This window comes from Bubalus kerabau, chromosome 18 (genome assembly GCF_029407905.1).
Source record: "Bubalus kerabau isolate K-KA32 ecotype Philippines breed swamp buffalo chromosome 18, PCC_UOA_SB_1v2, whole genome shotgun sequence".
In the NCBI taxonomy this organism is placed as follows: domain Eukaryota; kingdom Metazoa; phylum Chordata; class Mammalia; order Artiodactyla; family Bovidae; genus Bubalus; species Bubalus kerabau.
The window spans coordinates 9,173,505-9,189,964 of NC_073641.1; the positions used below are offsets into that span (position 1 = coordinate 9,173,505).

General features: G+C 47.0%; 2 long non-coding RNA genes across 2 annotated transcripts; one reads left to right on the forward strand and one right to left on the reverse strand.

Annotated features, from left to right (window-relative positions):
- Positions 1-11,377: 11,377 nt before the first annotated feature.
- LOC129632842 (uncharacterized) lies at positions 11,378-13,958 on the reverse strand. The gene is made up of 4 exons (XR_008704692.1): positions 13,847-13,958; positions 13,438-13,492; positions 12,211-12,350; positions 11,378-11,512 (listed from the first exon to the last, which is right to left on the reverse strand). It is a non-coding gene; the product is annotated as an uncharacterized LOC129632842 (long non-coding RNA).
- On the forward strand, positions 11,542-12,490 carry LOC129632841 (uncharacterized). Its single transcript, XR_008704691.1, has 2 exons — positions 11,542-11,851; positions 12,294-12,490. It is a non-coding gene; the product is annotated as an uncharacterized LOC129632841 (long non-coding RNA).
- Positions 13,959-16,460: the final 2,502 nt, after the last annotated feature.

Sequence of the window (16,460 nt, forward strand, 5' to 3'; positions counted from 1 at the left end):
GACTAATGGCCTAAAACAGCATGGTTGCTGCCCAGAGCCTCACAAAGTCCTTTAGTCGCTGTTCTAACCCACTCCCCTGGGAGCTTAGTTAACACCAGCCTAGTGAGCTGTCTCTCGTGCTCTGTCAGGAATGGGAGCTTTGAAAAACAAAAACAAATGTACAACCTCTCAACTTTCTTTCCCACATTTAGCCCCTAAAACAAAATTTTCCATGCCTCTCCACCCAAGATACATACATGCTAGAAATAACAATAATCATTATTAATATTATTGAATGTTAATAATAGATGGGACTTCCCTGGTGGCTCAGATAGTAAAGAACCTGCCTGCAATGCAGGAGACTCAGATTCAATCCCTGGGTTGGGAAGATCCCCTAGAGAAGGAATTGGCAACCCACTCCAGTGTTCTTGCCTGGAGAAGTCCATGGACAGAGGAGTTTGGCAGGCTACAGTCCATGGGGTTGCAAAGAGTCGGGCACAACTTGGAGACCAACATTTTCACTTTTTATCACTTTTAATAATGGATATCCCAGCCTTTCAGTTCTGAATATTGATTGGCCATTTTGGAGCACAAATGGAATTCTGTGCTTATCATCTTACGGTAGTGAAAACCAAGACAGGAAGTGATTTTATCTGTGGTCATGTGACAACTCAGTGTAGGCTGGGCTCGGATACCAAGATCTTGAGGTCATCACGACACAAGCTCCCATAAACTGCTGATTCAGTGTTCATTCAGCTGAGGGAGGCAATCAGCAGTCCATTCTAGTGTTTGAAAAAAGCAAATAATAAACGCCATCTGAATTGTAATACCGGTGGCCCTCGTTAGAGGAGAAACACCACAAGGTTTGCAGACAGTATTTCTTCCTAGTAATTTTATGGTTTCCAGTTAAGAGTTTTTAGCAGGAGAGGCTGTCATGGAACACTGGAAGACTTCTCAAAAGGTATTTCAGGGTTGTGCCTGGGAAGGTTAATGAAAGTATGTGTCAAAAGGATTCTGCTGTGTGCAGTGAGGGGGTATGCAATCCATCAAATCAAAGCATAATCAAAGGCATAATAGGAGGAAATATAATTATAACTTATACTTACTCTTAGAGTCCAGACCTCACGCTTGCAACCTCCCACTTCAAACTCAGATGAAAATGAAAGCAAATCTGCTGTATTTCAGACAAAAGAGCATTGGATTTATGAGTGAGAAAGTTGATGAGGGGAGTGGGTCTATGGGGAAGACTTAATTGTAGCACTGAAAAGAGTCCACCGAGTAAACCACTCCAAGCATTATAGAATCCAGACCCAGCCCTGTTAACATAACGGTCCCACCAATTTCCAGAAACATAATAACCCATCAAGCGAGAGAAGTTTGTTCTATTCACTAAAGGCTCTACTTCGTATTGATTCCAGTTCAATAACATTCCCACATATCTGGAAATAGACAATACATTCATTCTCTCTCCTTTAATAAACACTATGCTCTTAAGAGAGTAAACCTCCAGGGGCTGAACCTCAGGCAGCTACTTTTAGCCCAGATCATCTTTCTGTTCCAGTAGATGCTAGGGCTGCAAGGGGTATGATCTTTCACAGCCCCAAGAGCCAGATACAAAAAAATTAGTCTCAGAAACAAGCCGCAGGGACAAGGGAAGGCTGTGGGTAGTAAGACAGGGGAATGTGCCTCACTGACCTTATAGGTCAGGGTCATTCGGAGGACAGGCCTGCTGTGCTCCACCCAGGGCTGTCATAACTCACATTGCCATGGTGCCTTCTGGACCCGGCATACTTCCTCTACTAGCCCAGTAGGTCCCAGGTCTTCCATCTCAGGAAAGATCAAGGTGGTTTTTATACCATAAGACCCATATCCTGTGTCGTGTGATGGTAAAGGGGCCACTGCTGTGTCCCCGGAGTATCTGGGGTGGAGAATTGTCTCCTGTGAACTCTGAGATCCAGGAACCCTGGGATCTGGGGCAGAAAAAGCAAAGAAGTGCCCCGGACCCACTAGCTGCTATTCTGTCCTTACTGCTAGGCGTCCGGAACACAGGCCTTTGGCCCAGCAGTCTGTCAGTGAGCAGGCGGACAGGCAACCATATTTTCACGGAGTGTCTGTGCGGTCATGGTCATGTAGTAGAGGCAGAGGCAGCCTCTGGCTAGTACTGTCCACTCCACCCTGGCGTAGAAGGAAAAGCTACTGACCCCTTGGTCCCTTCCGGTGGCCTCCAACTAAGACTGGCTGTAATCCCCATGGCTTCCCCATCAGTGATTTTTCCTTCATTGCCTAGTAGAGATTGGCACTATGACTTTTCCAGAAATAACTAAGCAGACCTTAGAGAGGCTGTGATTACTAAGAGAGCTTTAAAAGAAAGTTTTTGAAGTCAATCTCCACTCCCTGCCCAGACACCCCCACCCTTACCCACTCCAATACACACACACACACACCAACAACCCACTCACAGAATTTACCAGTTAATAAAGGTAGGGAAAACCTTCCTGAAGCTGAACCTATTTGGGGAGATTGTCACCTATATTCCTTATATCCAAGCTTTTCTCTTTGCCAAAAATTGCTTGAAGTGAAGTAAAAGTCACTTAGTCATGTCCAACTCTTTGTGACCCCATGGACTGTAGCCCACCAGGCTCCTCTGTCCATGGGGATTCTCCAGGCAAGAATACTGGAGTGGGGAGACATTTCCTTCTTCAGGGGAACTTCCCGAGCTAGGGATTGAACCGGGTCTCCTGCATTGTAGGCAGATTCTTTACCATCTGAGCTACCAGGAAAGCCCAAGAGTTGCTTGATGAATTTTAAATATGCATCAGGATAGCATCTCAGAACTTTGAAGGGACCAGATTATTTGAACAGGGGTTAAGAAAAAAAAAAGGAAAGAGAAGGATCAAACAGGGAGCTCAGGAAATCCCTGATCCATGCAGTCAGAGCGGGCTGGGCTGCAATTTTCTTCTCAAAAGTATGCAATACTAATTGCCTCCACCCAGAGTAATGTTCTAAGCAGCAAATTAAGAAGCTTAAAAAGAAACAACCCTCAGTCACTGTGGATTAGTGGATGAGCAGCTTGGTAGTGTAAGATCCTGATTGATGTATACAAGGCTGAATGTGAGAGCTGGAGGCAGAGCCCATGCTGCCTCTGAAATGATGAGCAGCCCCTAAGTCAGAACTGGAAAGGAGCAGCTTGGGGGTTTTCTGGAAGCTTCACTAAGGAGATTTATGTAAGCAGACGTTTTTCTAGACAGCCCAGTTAGCCACTTGGAGAGCACCAGGGGCTGTTCCTAAAGACGTTGTCTTTCAGCGGATTTAGGTCAACTGCACTTAGATGGAAAATTTGGGGTTTTGCCATTGATCTTAAAGGAGTTGAACAAGTTCTCATAAAATCATTCTTCATCCAAATGTGGTGCAGTAGAATAGGGACAGAGAAATCCTGCAAGGCCTAGCTCCCTGGGTGAATTTCTTTGTACCTTTGGATCTTCCTTTCCTGGTGCTTCCCTGTTCCACAGTTTTCAATAAATGTGGTCCTAATTATAAAGGCTAACACTTAATTGAAAGCTCATTTTCTGGTAGATTCTGTTTGGGCCTCACATTTACTTTTTTTTTTTTTTTTTAAGTGCTCCATGTAGTAAGTACTATGGTTATACCCATTTTACAGATGGGAAAACAAAGGTATGGAGATGTTGTGTAACCCATCCAAGGTCTCATAGCTACTAAAAGAGACAGGGAAGAGATTCAACCAGAGCTTGAGGTCTTGACCATAATGTGTGTTTTTATATTTATATTTGGGAACTTCTAGCATTCTCATCTGGTCCCATGGAATCAAGTTGTTTTCTCCACGAGCACACACCTGCATCTACACGAACTATGTCTCTGGTACTTCCCTGGGCCTTTCTGAGCCTCCATGCTCAGGGTTCTGTCTGCTGCCCAGAGTGAACTAAATTTGCCCATCTAAAGCCAGTATCTGGGGGAATGACTGCTTTCCATCTGGAGGGGCTCTGGGCGACCCTCGCTCCCTCCAACACACACAGCATCCACTGTTGGTGCTGGCCTCTCAGTAACAAGGAAGGGGGCACTAAGGCAGGGGGAGGCTTCTAGGGCACTGGCAGTATTCTCTTTAGATGGTCATTACAAGGGAATTTTCACTTGTAAACATTATAATCATGTTTTTCATACTTTATTATGTTCTATGTCAGTAAAAAAGCTTATTTAAGAATGAAAGGGGGCAGTGAGCCAGAACATTAAAGTCAGCACAAGTCAGAAGCATGAGGAGGGTGAAGTGCTCCCTGAGTCCCGCAGAGTGGAGGTACCAGTAACCCCACTGATTGCTGTTTCCTGGCAGCAGGCAGGGTGGAAAAAGGTAAGCGGGGGAGTGAAACAGGAAGAGGTGGAGAGTGAATGTGGGTCATTCTTTGGAGATATTAGCCTGAAAATGGTGCTCATTGGAGGGGCAAGAAGGAGCCCAGAAAAGATTTTGCTTTAAATGGAAAACATTCGAGCCTCTTGAGATCTAACAGGAAGCATCCAGGGAGAGGAACTGATTTTATATAATGGGAAGATACCTGGTTTTATATAACTGGTTGATAAGGTGTGGTGCCCAAGACTGTGACAGGAAATGGAGTTCGGACACAGGCTATTGGCTTTATATATGAGGAGGGCATTTCTGACCTCCAGTCCCACCGACTATTCAGGCCACTCATCTGATCTGTGCATGTGACACCCCACGTTGCAGTGTCTCTGTTTACACATACGATTTTTATTTTTCAATGAAATCCTGTTGCGTACCACGACTACGAGGCCTGGTATCCCCACTGATTACTTGCACAAGGCTTTGTATGCTGTAGGTGCTCAATAAGTGTGCTATGGTAATAGATGGTGGCCATGGTGCAAGAAGGAAGAATAAAAAGGGAGTACGTTGATTTTTTAGGACCTGATATGAAGCTTAAAGCAAGATAAAGAGAATTCCCTTTGGATAGACTGATGTTTTTTTTTTTTTTTTTTTAAATTTATTTATTTTAATTGGAGGCTAATTACTTTACAATATTGTATTGGTTTTGGTTCGATGCAGGATACAAGATGCTTGGGGCTGGTGTACTGGGATGACCCAGAGGGATGGTATGGGGAGGGAGGTGGAAGGGGGGTTCAGGATTGGGAACACGTGTACACCCGTGACATTTGTTTTTATTTGTGTAGTGCTTGTATCTGAAAAATGGGACAAAAGGGTCAGGGCAATGACCACATGGGCCACCCCAAGTTATGCAATTAGGAGATGTAATTCTCTGCTCTGATCCCTTTTCAGGACTATGATATCACCCTTTCTTAGTCTTCAAAGTGCTTTCACAATTCAGAGGAAACAAGTTCAGAGAACTTAAGCAACCTGTCCAAGGTCACACAGCTATGGACAGGAGCGTGCCAAGTATCCAGTTCTCTTTCCCCAGCAGCTCCTAACCCATCTGCCTGCACTGACCATGTGTTCCAGATGGACTGCATATGCTGCGGTGTGAACGTGCCAATCGGGAAATCTGAAATGTGTGTTTGATCAACGAAGGCAAAGACTCGGTCCTTGGTGAAAACCCACTTTTCCCTTTGACTTGTCTCTCCAGACATACTTGTATTATGATGACAATTAGTAATTACACAGAGTCTTTCAACCTCAAAGCCCTCAAACTCCTTTTAGATTAGTGCCTTCTGTTTGGCTCCGTGAGTCACTCTGCAGGCTCCGGCATCATAGAGATGGGCTAGCGGTGGGACCTCCACTGTTGGAACATGGGTAGAAAGTCCAGAAGAGAGAGAAAACCTGTAGGCGAAATCTTGATGCCATGCATGTCTGGGTTTATTGTCACAGACGTTTCGATCACAACATTTCAAGCAACAGTGCTCTGTACAGTTTGATTACAGATTGCAGTTAATTTTCTCCTCGCCTTTTCTTTATGTCAGTGATATCACAATTAAGTGAAAAATGAGAAGGGCCTGCTTTGTACTTTCTCTGGGTCTGAATCTCACAGCATCTTTCTGTGTCAACCTTTTCTTTCCTACTAATATGGCTTTTCTTTTTTTCCATTTGAAATCTAGTGGGGATGATTCATGGAGAAGGCACAGCAGCCCCAGACACCATGGCACTTTCTGCAGCAGGTGCTGTGATGCTCTGCCCAGCAGTCCCCAGCCTTTTTGGAACCAGGGACCAGTTCTGTGGAAGACAATTTTTCCATGGATGGGGTACAGGGGATGGTTCAAATGCATTACATTTATTGTGCACTTTATTTCTGTGATTATTACATCAGCTCCACCTCCTGTCAGCAGGCATTAGACCTGGAGGTTGGGGACCCTTGCTCTACTCCATGTCACTTCCCTCTGCTCTCCTCTGCGTTCACTGCAACCCACATCAAGCACCTACACCCTCTGCTTTTCTCGGCTTCCTCCTGCCTGAGTGCTCTCTGTGGCACCAAGGATACATCTTGGCGCTCCCAGAGCCGCGTGAAGTTTCACAGGGTGAGTACTCCTGGGGAAATCGTCAATCATAGTGACCTTGGCTTCCCCTCTCTGCTGGGATAGTTTCTGGGATGCATCTAAATGTGGGATCAGTCCCCATTTGCCAAAGGAAGAGGCCTGCAGCTCTCATCCCTTCTCTGTTCACCTCTCCACCCACACAAGGTGCTTCCTGGATTCATCTCCCAAGACATTACCTTCACACAAGTCCTCACTTCAGTCTCTGCTTTTGCTTGGTTCTCACACAGAGACCCTTCCTAAGTCAATGTTCTTCAAATTGTCTGTCAGTACTGAACTGAATTTGGGCTTCCCTCATGGTTCAGCTGGTAAAGAATCTGCCTGCAATGTGGGAAAAGCCTCGGCCTACTGCCATAAAAGAATTAGGGTTAGGGTTAGGGTTAGGTTCCTGGGTTGGGAAGATGCCCTGGAGAAGGGAAAGGCTACTCACTCCAGTATTCTGGCCTGGAGAATTCCATGGACTGTATAGTCCATGGGGTCACAAAGACTCGGCTACAACTGAGAGACTTTCACTCACTCGCTGAACTGAATTCAGGGCTGGACACAACCAGCATTTCAAACAGTAGGAAATTCCATCGTGTGTCTCAGTTTGTAAGAACTGCATCATGGACACTTTGGTTCAGTTACATATATGAATGTATACTGGGTCATGATAAGAATTTATCTCTTCCTGTGGATGGTGGTCAAGAGAGTTTCTGAGTGCTTTTGACATTCTACTTGTGAAAAGCCAACATAATTTCAATAAGGGAAGTGAGATCAGAGAGAAGACAAAAACAACAGCATCTGAATTTGGAAGTGGCATTTCCCACAGGATGAAGACATGCGGAAAGCCTGGCTGCAGGCCTCAGCTCTGCAGCAAATGTGCTGTGTTTTGTGCGGCAGGTCCTCTAATCCCCACGCTTCCTTTCCCACATTTCTAAATTGAGGAGCTTCTAGGGGAGGAAAGACGCTTTTTTCTTTTTCTCTTCCCATCTTCGGTTTATTGTCTGGGACTTTGCAAATCAGACTGTTGAAGGACAGACTAACAGGAGAAAAACAATCAGAAGTTTATTAATGTGTGCATCTGAGTGAACTCACGGGAGACCTCGAGGTGAATAAAGGGCTGGTTAGAACTTGGGCTTATGTAGCATCTTAACAAAAGAACAGTAAGTTTACAGAGAAATGACAAAGAGAAAGGGCTTTAGGCTTTTGGGAGCAGCAGCCTCTGGGAAGGTAAATGTATAGCAGAAACTAATGGAAGAAAAGGGTTGCTTTTAACAAGGTTTGTTCTATAGTGTCTTCTCTGGGGTGATAGGATTCTGAAATTGTCTGTGGTGATTAAGAACTGTCCTGCCCTTATTGGTAGAGAGGGGGTTTCACTGAGAATTTTACTTGTGTCTGTGTCTTGTCAATTTTCTTCAGCTCAAATTACTCCATATGCCAGAGTGGCATATTTTGAGGGGAATGTTCTATACCCCTTCAGGCTCAGCCAGACCATCTGTGGAGTTCTCATTAGTTCTGAAACTCTGGGTGTCCAGGCCATTCCTGCTGTGCAAACCCACCTGGGCTGCGGTCTTCCAAGCCTAGCTTCATGAGTGGGTCAGAGAGCAGGGACCCTCCCCCAGGGGGCACGGAGAGAGAGCAGGTGAGAGGCCCCTCTTGGGAGTGCTCATCTTGCTGTAGGAGGGGAGGGAATGGAACTGCAGATGAGCAGGTTCACAGGGAGGCTGCAGGGCAGAACGGGCAGGGGGCTCAGCTAGGGAGTGGCGCCTGGAGGGCATGGGTGGCAGGGCGGGCAGGTTCAGGGGAGCAGCGGGTGTCACCAAGAGGGGGCTTGTGGGCAGTGCGGGGCCCTGGGGCTGTCCTCCGCTCCCCTTGATAAAAAGAGAGCTGCCTTGGAAGGAACTGGGCAGGGTGGGGGACAGCACCTGGAGGAACACAGACCACGTGGCTTCATGGGTGCCAAAGGAGACCCCCCACCGCCGAGCCACAGAGCTCTCTGAGCTGAGAGTTTTGTCCAACTTTTCCCCACCATTGCCCCAACCCCACTGTTGCCAGCACAGGGTTTAGCAAGCATTAAGCTCAGCACATAAGTGCTTTATGAATATTGGAAAGAATGCATACAATAAACACACACACCACTCTGTTTGTGACTCCCTCCTTCCCACATGTCACCCGCCAGCCTGGGCTACCCTGGGATCCTTTCTCCTCTCTATTTCACATCCTTCTGTTCTTACATTCTCTGCTCAGTACTCAACTTTCTATGATGTTTCCTTCACTTTGCCATCTCTGCACCAGGCCCAGCAGGCAGGAAGGCTACATAACTTGCCACAATACTGTAGGGATTCACACTCATATATCTGTCTTTCATTATTCATGTGCGTAATGGCCAATCCTTCTTTGCTAGTAGGTGATTTTAAGGAATGAAAAAAAAAGAACAGGGCCCGAAATCTTTCCTTATCAATCAGATGATATAATTCAAATAAGAAGAATCTGAGGCAAAAAGAGAAGGAAAAAAAAAATCCCACAAAAATGAGTGTGCCACTGGAGAGCATCAGGATAATTCTGTGAGAAATCAAGTATGGTCAGGAGGGTAAAGAATTTAATACCTATTAAGTGATCACTGTATGCAAGGCATTCTTGTAAGAATGTCACATGTATTGATACACTTAATTAAAGCTATGAAGTAGATCATATAAAAAGTGAGAGAGTTTCAGAAAAACATCTACTTCTGCTTTATTGACTATGCTGAAGCCTTTGTCTGTGTGGATCACAATAAACTGTGGAAAATTCTGAGAGAGATGGGAATACCAGACCACCTGACCTGCCTCCTGAGAAATATGTATGCAGGTCAAGAAGCAACAGTTAGAACTGGACATGGAACAACAGACTGGTTCCAAATCGGGAAAAGAGTACGTCAAGGCTGTATATTGTCACCCTGCTTATTTAACTTCTATGCAGAGTACATCATGAGAAACGCTGGGCTGGATGAAGCACAAGCTGGAATCAAGATTGCCGGGAGAAATATCAATAACCTCAGATACGCAGATGACACCACACTTAAGGCAGAAAGTGAAGAAGAACTAAAGAGCCTCTTGATGAAAGTGAAAGAGGAGAGTGAAAAAGTTGGCTTAAAACTTGACATTCAGAAAACGAAGATTATGGCATCTGGACCCATCATTTCATGGCAAATAGATGGAAAAACAATGGAAACAGTGACAGATTTTATTTTGGGGGGCTCCAAAATCACTCCAGATGGTGACTGAAGCCATGAAATTAAAAGATGCTTGCTCCTTGGAAGAAAAGTTATGACCAACCTAGCTAGATAGCATATTAAAAAGCAGAGACATTACTTTGCCAACAAACATCCATCTAGTCAAAGCTTTGGTTTTTCCAGTAGGCATGTATGGATGTGAGAGTTGGACTATAAAGAAAGCTGAGCGCTGAAGAATTGATACCTTTGAACTGTGTTGTTGAAGACTCTTGAGAGTCTCTTGGACTGCAAGGAGATCCAACCAGTCCATCCTAAAGGTAATCAGTCCTGAATATTCATTGGAAGGACTGATGCCAAAGTTGAAACTCCAATATTTTGGCCACCTGATGCGAAGAACTGACTCATTTGAAAAGACCCTGATGCTGGGAAAGACTGAAGGCAGGAGGAGGATGATATGGTTGGATGGCATCACCGACTCGATGGACATGAGTTTGAGCAAGCTCCAGGAGTTGGTGATGGACAGGGAAGCCTGGCGTGCTGCAGTCCATGGGGTCACAAAGAGTCGGTCATGACTGAGTGACTGAACTGAACCGATGAAGTAGATGCCATTTGCATCCCTGCTTTGTAGGTGAGGAGACTGAGGCACAGAGAGGTTGAACAACTTGCCCATGGCTGCACAGATGCCAAGTGGCATTTGAGACGTGAACACAGGACATCTGGCTCCAGACTCTGCTTTTACTCTCGACACTGTGAGATTTCTCATGCCTGCAGGAGTGGAAGAGCGGGAAAAGCTTCATGGAAGATGGGGCATTGACGGTAAAGTAACGGGCAGGAGTTGGAAACAGCAGGGCAGACACTTCAGCTGAAGAGTAGGAGTACTTTCCGAACGCCAGCACATCCACAAGAGTCCTAAGGTCTGGGACCAGGTGGTCTGTCTCTTTTGTAAGGCTTAATGTTGCCAAGTGGAGGATTCAATCTCCACTTGAGAAAGGGTCAATTTATTATGTTTTACATTTGAGGTTCCTAATTTTTTTCTTTTTTCCTTTTTTTCCCCCTTTTCTTCATGAGACTCAGCCACAAGATGTACGAGTTTGGGAAGCTTTGACTGCAGGGCAAGAGAGAGGAATGTATTCTGGGAATGTAGGATTTCTTCCTTTGGACCTGCTTCCAGTGGAAATCCCCGTGTACGTCATGTCTCCCATCTGTCTGCTGAAACACAAAGATAAATGCCGCGACAAGAGAGATAGGGAGAGGTTTTTAAAATACCCAAGGTGCTTGAAAGCAGAGAATTTCGTAGGGCTTAAGAAAGGCTTTTTTCTCTCTCAGATTCATTTCTCCAGGGAGTGTTAACTGCCTCCAGACTTCAGATCACCTTTGAGAGACCAGGATGTAGCAACTGGTAAAACCATGTTCAGTCTATGAAGCATCCCAGAAGCACCAAGAGGCCAATCCCTCAAAAGAAGACATGCAAAGGGCGGTTATGAAGTGCAGGGCAGGGAAAAGACAGCAAACGCATTCACCTGCAAAGAGCTGTGTGAGGATCACAGGTGTAACATACAAGCTTTGGGCTGGCTCCTAAGAAAGGCGAAGTCTGAGTGCTTCTCAAATACAGAAGCTGTGTTCCGTGCAGCATGGCCCTAAAGCACCTCTGTGTTATCAGGTCCTGAGCTGGGCTCACCGATCGCCTAATCTTTCTTGCATGGCTCCTTCTACTCTCTCGCTTCCATTTGCTGCAGCCAGGAATCATGACCCTGATTGTTCCAGGCTGTTTCTTGAACATTCACGTGTTTCCCTTAACTGGAAATATTACTTGGTGCAGCCGCCTCCCTTCTGGGACTGGAAAAGAAGATATTTTGTAAGCTCATCTCATCCTCTGAAACACACAGGGGGCCGCTTTTCCCTGACCCTTCCCACACACTCTGTCCTCCTCCTTGAATGCACAAACACTTCCTCTGAGTCCTACGCTCACCCCCAGAGTGATAAAGAATGGAAACCTAGCTCAAGATGAGTTTCCCCACTGTGATGAGTCTGTTGAATATTAAACACAAGACATATTTATTCAGTATTCAAGCTTAGGAGCAGAGACTGGCCCCTGCCTCTGAAAGCATCTGAATCCGGACACAGTAGAAATGTATATTTCAACTGACCAAGAGTCAAGTTCTGAGTTGCTATAAGGTAACTCCTCTTGCAAAGCACAGTGTGGGCAAGACCCCGGGCAAAGCCAGCTTGGCTGTTCCAGGAGCCAGGTGGCTGGTGGCCAAGCCTTCTGGTAAAGCTCCAGGGAGCCAGCCCAGAGCAAGGGGGCCCAGTCTGGGAGGGGTCGGGCACCACTTTCTGGGAATTCTTCATAGATCTCCCCAGCATCCTCTGAGCAGCTGCTGGAGTGTGTTCATACACCCAGACACTGGGAGGTTCATTCTGTGTTTGGCTGACATTCATCTCCGTGACAAGGTCCCATCACCCAGGTCCAGTGGAGTAAACCCAGGCAGAGCCTCACCCTGAGAACTGCCAGCCCGTGATTTCAGTGTCCCTACCAGCCAACAGGAAGCTGATGGAAAGCTCTGCTCCCTTCCAAGACACTAATCATTTTTCTTCTTCTTTCTTGGGGGATGTGGAGCGGTGAAAATGAACTCCTCTCCACAAGTGTCGCTTCACGTGGCTGCATCCTGGGGACCTTTGGAGGACGTTTGGCTCAGATACCACATCGTCTGTTTTTCTCTTCTGCCCCCTCCCCTGCTTTTTAAACCAATATTCATTACTTTCCTTCTCCGTTTCCTTTAATTTTTGAGGGTGCATTATGCAAACATTACAAAAGCATTAAAGGAATTCTAAGTTAAAGGCAAGAAAAACCACCCCCGGTCCCACCACCACCAACAGCCAAGATGTCTTCAGTTTTTCGTCACCCCCTTCTTCTCAGAGCCACACGAATATTAACTTTACTGGCATAATTATAGCAGAGAGACCTTTTGCATCCATTTTTTTTTTAACTGAACATTCTATGGAAAGACGTTTTCCATGTCATCACGTAGCATTTGCGTTTATCTTTCTACTCTTCGCTTGCTCATCCCACTGGGTGAATATAATGTACATAATTGATGTAACCATTTTCCTACACTTAATCAATAGGAATGGCTTCCAGCTTCTTGCTGCTATAAGAAAGCACCATGTTTTCTCCCTTTGGGATTATTTCCTTGTGATAACTTCCTGAGTTTCTTTTCTATTTTTGCTTTGGATCCAGAGGTAAATGCTATCTTCCTGTTTGCAAGGTCTTCCGTGGCCTGGGAGTCTGGGTGGGAACCTCCTCCCCAGATGTCCTGGGCCGTGGGAGACGGACGGAGTGGGAGAGGGGGCGCAGGCCTTTATAAGGAAGTGGAGAAAACTCAGGGCGCAACTAATTAGAAAGTGCCGTGAAGCAAGGCAGAGTTTTATGACTCTCCTAGAATTGATGATGGTTTCTGAGCAGGCCTGCCTGTTCCCTCGCAGGTGTGTGCAGCCTTCAAGCCCATATGGTTTTCGGCTGCACTGGGGCTCATGCTTTGTGCAGCCCATGATCCTGTAACTGAATATCAGTTAATAACTTTTCATAATAACGTAGCTTGGATCAGCTTCGAGGCCTGGAGCTCTGTCTTTTCCAGACTCCTGCTGCCTTTGTGGCACACCTGGAGGGACAGGCAGGCCCCCGGGACGTCCCCAGGGCAATAGCAACAGCCCAGCATGCAGAGGTCCAGCTGTAAGTGGAGAGGCCAGGGCACAGAGCTCACCTTCAGCAGTAACTGGTCTCCCTCGGGCTCTGCCAGGAGGATTGGGGTCCTGAGACTTCAAAACACAGGCAGGGGGCAGAACTTTAGACTGAAAAATATTTTATGGCAGTTTCCCATACACAGGCAGTGTCTGGCTCCTGGGAGGTGATTTACAGGCACTTCTGAGAGGCCAGAGGTCACTTGGGATCTTGAGAATGGCTGGGGCAGCCCTGGAACCAAGGCATTCTCCATTACCACATCCCCCCCCTCAGCTGTGGCATTTCCTCCACTTTCATCCTCCCCATCCACCCTCACCTCCTGCTTAAAGGGGTCCTGCCACCTTTCCTGCTGTCCCCTCTTCCTGGTGGCCATGACCAAAGGAACAAATGGATGGGAGACAGCCGTGGCGGCTGGGGTCTGCCTGCCCCACCTGACCGCTGAGCTTCACTCTCTGTCCACACCCGCAGTGGTGCCCTTGGGCTGCACAGACCAGCAGCCCAGGGAGCTGGTGTCCCGCTGACCCAACTAGAATCTGTCTGGTCATCAGAATCACCAGGGTTCTTCTGAAAAATCCCTTTGCCTGGGCCTCATTGCAGACCCATGGCAGTTTGGCGCAGGTGAGGGCAATAAGGAGAAGGCTTTCATAAGCCTGGGAGTGTGCCCTTCCATTGTTACCAAGCAGAAAAATACCCCTTAAAACTGCTTGCCAGAGACAAGGGCACAGGGAGAAACAGGAAGCTCTGTTTAATTTGGCAACCACCTGGGAAGGGAGAGGTGGGCCTGGATAAAACCACAGGGAGATGAGCAGATGTACAAAGCCCTGAGCAGAAGACAAAGTGATGGGGAGTCAGTCTGGGACGTAGTGATGTCCAGGAGCTGGCCTGGCAGGAAGTCCTTAAATGTTCTCATCCATGAGGCTGGACCTGTGCCCACTGGACATTCTGGCACCCAAGGCCAGCAGCAGAGCAACAGGGCCTGGGTTTTTCATCTTCACTCACGCTGTGTCCTAGCACAAGGCCTGGCCGTGCTCAACCAATACTTGTTGAATATTAAAATAAAAAGCATAATGTAGAAGTGTGCTAACCATTTTGCTTGTGTTATCTCATTCAATCTGCACAATGACCTTAGGTGATAGACGCTATTATTATCCCTCATTTTACGGATGAAGTCAAGGCAGGGTGAGATCAGGTATTGGGACCAGGGTCTCACTGCTAACAGGAGGAGAGCTGGGGTTAGAACCCATCCTGCTTTCACTCTGTCCTGGCCCATGTGGCCAGCAGGTTTTGTTCTAAGAGTCAGCCTCCAAGCTAAAAAGCATCACGAATTACACAGGCTTTTGTGTGTCCTTGGAGCCTGACCCTGACATATGACAGCATCCCTAAGGGAAAATGTCCTCATCATTTCAAACAAGAGGCTTAGGAAAATCCAACTGGAGCCTGGCCAAATGGAAGAAGGGCAGAGAGCAATTTGGGGTTCTCCATATTCCTAAATGCTATGGTCTTGGATGATAATCCCAAGAAATAAAGCCAAAAAAAAAAAATCTTTGATTAAATACTATGCTCATTCTTAGAACATCTGCCCTCCATCCCTTCCCGCCTGCCCCCCTTCTCTCTCCTTGAGATAATTCTTTTAAAAGAAAAAAATCTTTATTGAATTTGTTACAATATTGCTTCTGTTTTATGCTTTGCTTTTTTGGCCTGGAGGCCTGGGGGATCTTAGCTCCCCAGCCAGGAATCGAACCCTCATACCCCTGCATCAGAAGGCAATGTGTAAGCCAGTGGCCCACCAGGGAAGTCCCATCCTTGAGATAATTCTGGGAGCGTCTCAGAGGGAGGATTGGTCCTGGCTAAGAACTGGGTGTGGTAGGACAGAGGTTGAAGGGAGTCTGTCCCCTGGCAGCCCTGGCAGCTCTGTCAGTTTCCTGGATGATTCAGCCAACTTGGGGCTGAGTTCCCTCCCACTGGCCTCGTAGACCCTTCCAGTGGGGACCCAAATCCTTGTGCAGGTGCTGGGTCCAGCCAGCACCATTGCCTTAGGGCCCTTTCAATAGGAACATAGGAACATCTGACACGATTCTTGTGGACCTGAGGAGAGTTCACAGGCAAGGGCCATAGTGAGCAGACTGTACGCCTTGCTCCTTCCAACCCATCCATCTTCTTCAGTCTCCTTCAAGCCAGTGGGAGGGAGACACCCTGGAGAAACCACTGCTCTTAAGCAAGCGGACTTGACAGACACCTTGAAAGGGAGGGATGGCTCAGCTATCAGAAATATTTTACAGCAGGATGTGAGAGGGAGTGAGTCCAAACGTGTGTGTGCAGGATGGGGGAGGAGAGATTCAGGAAGGCGCTGGACCATTTTCACAGGCGGCAGGGGCGGCCTTTTGCTCCCTAAGCAACATAACACAAGCTGAAGCAACAGTGACTCCCTGGCAACACACTTTTCCTCTTATATTCACCTAAAACCCTTTCTCCGTTCCAGTTAATAACTGTGAGTGAATGTTAATTGGTCCCACGGCTACACACTAGCTTAAAAATGTTGGGAGCATCATTGGGCTCGTGATGGAGACAAATAGAATCTTCAAATGAGAAGCACACGTGTGTGTGCACAGCATGTGTAGGGCAGTGTGTGTGGTGTGGCATGTGTGTAGGGAAGGGGCGGTGGTGATGGGGATGCATGTGTGTGTGGTGCTTGTGTGCACACGGTGTGATGGTGGGTACTGTGAGCACCATGGAGGGGCGACTTCTGGCTCCTTGTCGGTGAACAGCAAGCACGCAAGCATGACTCCTGACTCCCACTCCCCACCACAGATGAAACTGAGCAGCCATCCTAAGTTGAGGAGAGAAAATGCTAGATGGCATAGGTTCTTGAGGCCCACCTCCTAACAGACCAGGAAGAGTTGACTGTTAGAACAGCAGGCCAGCTCAACCAAGAGCCAAAGCCTTTTGAGGGTTAGTAGCCAATTTTCATGGTCTCAAGACGAGGAAAATTCCTGCTGAAACGATGGCATTAGGTGATTGGTTAGGGTGCTGTAGGGTGAGTGTTAG